Here is a 6000-nt window from a genome sequence, read left to right on the forward strand (position 1 = left end):
TTTTCCAATGCATTTGTACATTTTGACCTGCATTTCACATCTCTAGCTATCAAATAGTTATCATATTGCATCAAAATACTTGAAATATGTTCTGGAATAACTTTTATGGAGTCTTTATTGCTGCACTTTGATTGGAGCTTGACTGATGATGTGTTCACTACTAACTGTTGACACCTGTGTGGAATTATTCATTTGTCCAAATGTTTTCCCTAGAAAAGCAACACGAGGGTGAGAAGATAATGACAGAATTTTCATTTTGAGTTCAACCGAGAGGTCAAGTCTTGGAGGTTCGATTTTAAGCAGGAAGGAAAGGCCATGGGCGAGATGAGAAAGTGATGAGGAACTTAGTGTGTTTGTGGCTTGTGTGACAGTCAGGCTGAGAATTCCTCAGTCTTACCCTGCAGACCCTCAGCCAAAACTTGCTGGAGTGAAACTCACATGAGACCATCACTCCATCAGCAATACTTCAGCCCAACACATTCTTTCAACTGTTTCGCTCCACCAAACAGCTGCTGTTGTGCTGTAGCATGGTTAAATGAACAACACCAACCCTGTGGAGCCCCCGATCATGCAAGACAAATGGGATGTGACATTCATGTTGTCCATTCTGAAGAGTTTTCTTGAGTGAAATCTGTGTAAATGTAAAAAGTTTCATCCATGGAAAATAAAGAGCTCAGGTTAAAAGCTAGGTTATTGCAGTTCTTGCGAATGCATGCCCTATAATGATGTTTTTGGGGCGTGGGGTTCTGGTATTTTTCTGGGCAGATCTACTTCTGGTACTATCTTACTGCTATATGCTAATGTACAGTAAGGGAAGGCAAGGCAAGTTTATTTATATTGTACATTTCATACATAATGGAAATTAAGAAAATAAGGACAACAAAGAATAAAAAAAAAACAATTAAAACAGATTAAAATGTGTCAAAACAGGTTATAAACGAATGAAAAAGAAAAGAAAGGCATAATAGTGCACTGTAAAAAAAAAAGTTGAGTAAACTTAAAATAATTAGGCAACCTATCACACATAGCTTTTTGAGTTAACTCAACAAACAGGGTTTAAAGACCAGTGAACTCAAAATATTTTGTTGAATTCTTTAGTTCTCTGAACAAAAAGTATCATGTTCACCCAACAAGATATTTTTGTTTGCTGAACAAAAAATATCATGTTCAACCAACAGGATATTTTTGTTTGCTGAACAAAAATGTTCACGTTTATTCAACAAGATCCTTTGTTTACTGAACAAAAATGATCATGTTTACTCAACAAGATCTTTTGTTTGCTGAACAAAAATGTTCACGTTTATTCAACAAGATCCTTTGTTTACTGAACAAAAATTATCATGTTTACCAAACAAGATTTTTTTAGTTTACTGAACAAAATAAAACAAACTGATTCATTATGCATTTACTATTAATTTTTAGGATTCAAATTAAATACACAAGAATAGTCAATTCACTTTTTTTATTTTTAACTGTGTTCAATCACAATCCAAAACATTTGCATACAAAATCAGCATTTGACATTAGCCGTGTTCAGCATTGGGCTAGTTTGTACACAACTAGTACTGAATGTTTCCAGATTTGAAAAGATTGTACACTGCCTCAACATAAAATAACTGGCAACCTTACTAAAACCAAGCTATTAGTGTGTCCAAACACTCAAACCAGGTGAATATACAATCATCTAATCAGAGTAAACCCTAAAAGCCACTCCATTCAAACAGTCTTTAAAGTGTACTGCACTTTTGTCAACAAAGTACATCAAGTCCAAAAACAGACCTCAAAACATTCAAACAGTGGCACAGTAGGAAGTGCTTTCACCTCCCACCAAGGTCGCTGGTTCGAGTCTCAGCTGGGTCAGTTGCCGTTACTGTGTGGAGTTTGAATGTTCTCCCTGCGTTCACGTGGGTTTCCTTTGGGTTCTCTGGTTTCCCCCACAGTCCAAAGACGTGTGGCACAGGTGAATTGGGTAGGCTAAAATTGTCCATAGTGTATGTGTAAATGAGTGTGTATGGATGTTTTCCAGAGATGGGTTGCAGCCGGAAGGGCATCCGCTGCGTAAAACAAGTTCATTGCGCTGTGGCGACCCCAGATTAATAAAGGGACTAAGCCGAAAAGAAAATGAATGAATGAATGAACTGAACTCTCGCAGATCATGTGCCACCAACCTCCATAAAACATGCTGAATCACTTAAAAAGTATATTTGAGTTCTTTTGGGTGTTCCATATTCAGTCTATACAAGAGGCTGAACAAGTAAGCGAAGGCTGCAGGTAGATGTGTGATATCCTGAAGTACTATGGCCTCCTCCAAGATTTTAGCGAGGTTCATCACATATTGCAGGGATGCAGAAGTGCCATTATCATCTTCCACCACAGTGAAGATTCCAATCCTTTAATCTCTGGTGCTGTGGTCTTCAGGGTCCGTGTCCTTATAGGAGATTAAGTAATGGGAAAATTAATTGATGTGTAATATTAATTACTACTTATTAATGTTATCACTATTATGCAAAGAAAATAAAAACATGTAATACTTTCGTACATACAAACAGTAACACTTTGAACAGTCTATAATATATAATAATTGAACAATATATTGACAACTTTTTAATATTTAGCAATTTTTTAAACTTTTATTTTACATAAAATTGCAAAGATTTACTTTTATTTGATACAGTTTCAATTGTGAAAGTTGTTTATTGTCCTGTTTAGAATATAACTGAGCCTTTAATTGTCATTCATAAGGGATTTATAAAGCATAAACAGTCCTCACTTTAGATTAGGTCACAACTGGATGAAGTTAAGCTCATAAAGCATATACTAACATACAAAGTAACTATTATTACATACCTTAATATTAGGATATTTAAATGTTAATTTGAATAGTTTATTAATCGTGTACTTAAGCATTCTGAATGATCTTAAAAACACCAAGTATTCTTAAATAACTGGTTTGTAAATAATGCAATACTTAAATTAGTAATACAAATGAATCATTAAAGTTAAAAAAAATACAATCATTGAGCACTTCATGTAGAGTTATGCTTAACAGAAAATAAATTAACTATTCGCTAATACTAAATAAATTATTTATAGCATGCAGCTATTATAAGTGTTACCAAGCAGACTAATAAATGTAGAATAGGGTATGAAAATGGGTAACTTACCAGACATATCTTGAGAAAGCAAGCAGAATTTTTACGAAGAAAAATTGGCAATCCCTCAAGAGCTGCTCTTTCTCGATCGGTGACAATATCAGTGACCTAAAGGAAAGTCATTTACAAAGGGTGTTTTACAATCTTATTGTTTTGTAAGTAAAAATGTACTTAGTACATTTAAATGAGCATAGTATTTTATTCATGCTGCTGAAAAAACACATGGCTTTATTTTAAAAAAAGAATTTTGTGGTTTCCATACAATGGAATTTGATAATGGTTGTGTTGGCAAATTTAGAAAAATGTTTAGTTTCATGTGACAATTACTTTGAGTTAAAAACTACAGCTATTATTTTCTATTTTCCTCTTTAAATGTATTCATTTGAAATGGTCACTCAAAACAAGTGAAACATCTGTTATTTATCTTACTTCCATCTCACAATCAAAACACAACTTGACACAATTAAAATTAATGCAAAAGGGCTGGACAATTAAATTGTTGCAATTACGTTTTATTAGACTGTATTACCTGAGCATGAAATTCATGCTTTTGTGTTTGACAGGACAAAATATGTTGCACATGTTAAAAACATCAGACGGGTGTATAAGAAAAAAAAAATCTTAATGAGTACCTGCTCATCCATCTTGTTTAAAGTTGTATCCATCTCTGGACCCATTGAATCCTTTCTTTTTCTGTAGAGTTTCAGGAGAGGTGCTGTATATTTATCAAGTCACTCGATTAACTGTCTCAGGAGATCTACATTACAGATCTGAGAAAACTCTTTGCAGATCTACAATATACAAAAAAAAAAACATACATATTAATATTTACACATAATATATATATATATATATATATATATATATATATATATATATATATATATATATATATATATACATATATATATATATACATATATATATATATATATATATATATATATATATATATATATATATATATATATATATATATATATATTTGTAAATGTAAATATTTAAATGTTCAAATGCTGAATACAGATGTATTTTGAATTACCTATAATAATAATGTTGTTTGTTATTTTTAGCATTATCATTACTACCTTGAATGAAACCAAAGCAATTGCAATATAGTGACTTACCTCTTCCTTAAAGTCCAGGTTATCGCTCTCTAATTTCTTCCTGGCTAAATCTCAACAACTTCTTTTGGGCAAAGAGAAAAGGTTTCTTGCATCTGCTGGTGAATGACCGTCAAATTTCACTGATGATAGCAAGTCTCACCTCCTCAAGGAAATCTTGCATTGAATTATGTCATTGTCAATATTTCAGTCCTTTTGAGCAAAAAGAAAGAAAAATATATATTTAGCCCTTTATATTTTTTATGTAAATAAAAGCTAGCTGACTGTTAAAGCAAGTTGGTCTGAATATGATAGACATTTAGTCGAGCTAACTAATATACAAGCAAATCAAGCAATGAATTACATGAAAAATCACACGATTTTCACACAAATTACACAGTTAAACACGTCACCGTTTGTTCCACTGGCTCTGGTTCAGAGGGAAAAAAGGTTATGATGTGCGCAATGCTGACAGCAATTTAGATAAACAGGACATAATGTTATATTCGTTTTAGCAAGGAAATTTGACTTGGATACCTGATCTGGTATGTTATATGATACTCATTGTATTAATCGTGAGTTATTAAAGCAAATGACTCGATTGAAATCGCTATTTGTTTCAAATACATTCACTCAAAACTTTTATTGATGTAAATAGCCAAAACCAAGTGCACGAAACAAGTAACTCACGGCTAAATTATAACAAATAGTTCCGTATTAGGATATACGCGCACATCAAAGCCAACATATCAAATAATATAACGTTAGATGACAACAAAAAAGACATACATACCTATGATTTAGTGATGTGACGTTGTGCGCCGAGGCTTCGAAGCATGTATCAAAAAAACGATACATCTCGGCCGTTAGGGCCAAAACGTCTGCAACAAACGTGTTAACGCGTAATTGCGTGTTAACACGTAATTTACGCGTTAACACGTAATTTACGCGTTAACACGTTGGTACGTGTTAACACGTCATTTACGTGTTAACACGCAATTTACGTGTTAACACGTTTTTTTTTTAACTAGTCTCATTTTTTAAAGTGCTATCATTTATTCATTCTTGAAACTGCTTATTTTAAAATGTATAATGTCATTTCACTAAAATCACAATAAATGTTTTGCAGTCAATGATCTGTAGCAGATATTTAGTATTATGAAAGGCCAGACATCTTCTGTAATGTTATGTTTGATGGCATAATAATGTATTATAATAATGTTTGTTATTCAGCTGCTGAGATTTCTTTAAAAAATGTGTCCAGAGAAATCAGAATGAGATTTATTTGACAAGTGTCTGCAAACACAAGAAATGTTTTGTGTTTTTTTTTTCAGGAGCACATATACATACAGTATACACATACAAATGAACACAGGAAAAAAGAATGACATAAGTGGATAAAGTAAATAATACAACATTTTGGTTACAAATCATAAACAGTAAGGGTTGTGTATATTTATGACTATAAAAACAGGTAGCAACCAATCTAATAATAAAGATCGATAAAGATGTGTAGAGATCTGGATGTTGGGCAGGTGCACAGAATTAATCCTCTCCGCTGTCCTGACAGTCCGCTGCAGTCTTATGTCTGATTCGGTGGCTGATCCAAACCAGACAGTAATTGAAGTTTTGTCAGATGAAGTGGCTGCAGATTCTACATTCTCATACCGTATATAACATGTCATAAATTACTAAACTATATATATATATATATATATATATATATATATATATATATATATATA

At 32.6% G+C, this 6000-nt stretch overlaps 1 protein-coding gene and 1 long non-coding RNA gene across 3 annotated transcripts in view; one reads left to right on the top strand and one right to left on the bottom strand.

Moving 5' to 3' along the window:
- Positions 1-6000, top strand: part of si:dkey-247m21.3 — a 101610-nt gene that overhangs the window by 77567 nt on the left and 18043 nt on the right. The gene's annotated exons all lie outside the window — the stretch shown is intronic.
- Positions 1448-5111, bottom strand: LOC137487989 (uncharacterized). Its single transcript, XR_015520922.1, has 5 exons — positions 5049-5111; positions 4280-4468; positions 3785-3943; positions 3165-3260; positions 1448-2428 (listed from the first exon to the last, which is right to left on the bottom strand). It is a non-coding gene; the product is annotated as an uncharacterized LOC137487989 (long non-coding RNA).

Source organism: Danio rerio, chromosome 21, assembly GCF_052040795.2.
Source record: "Danio rerio strain M-AB ecotype USA chromosome 21, GRCz13ab, whole genome shotgun sequence".
Classification (NCBI taxonomy): Eukaryota; Metazoa; Chordata; class Actinopteri; order Cypriniformes; family Danionidae; genus Danio; species Danio rerio.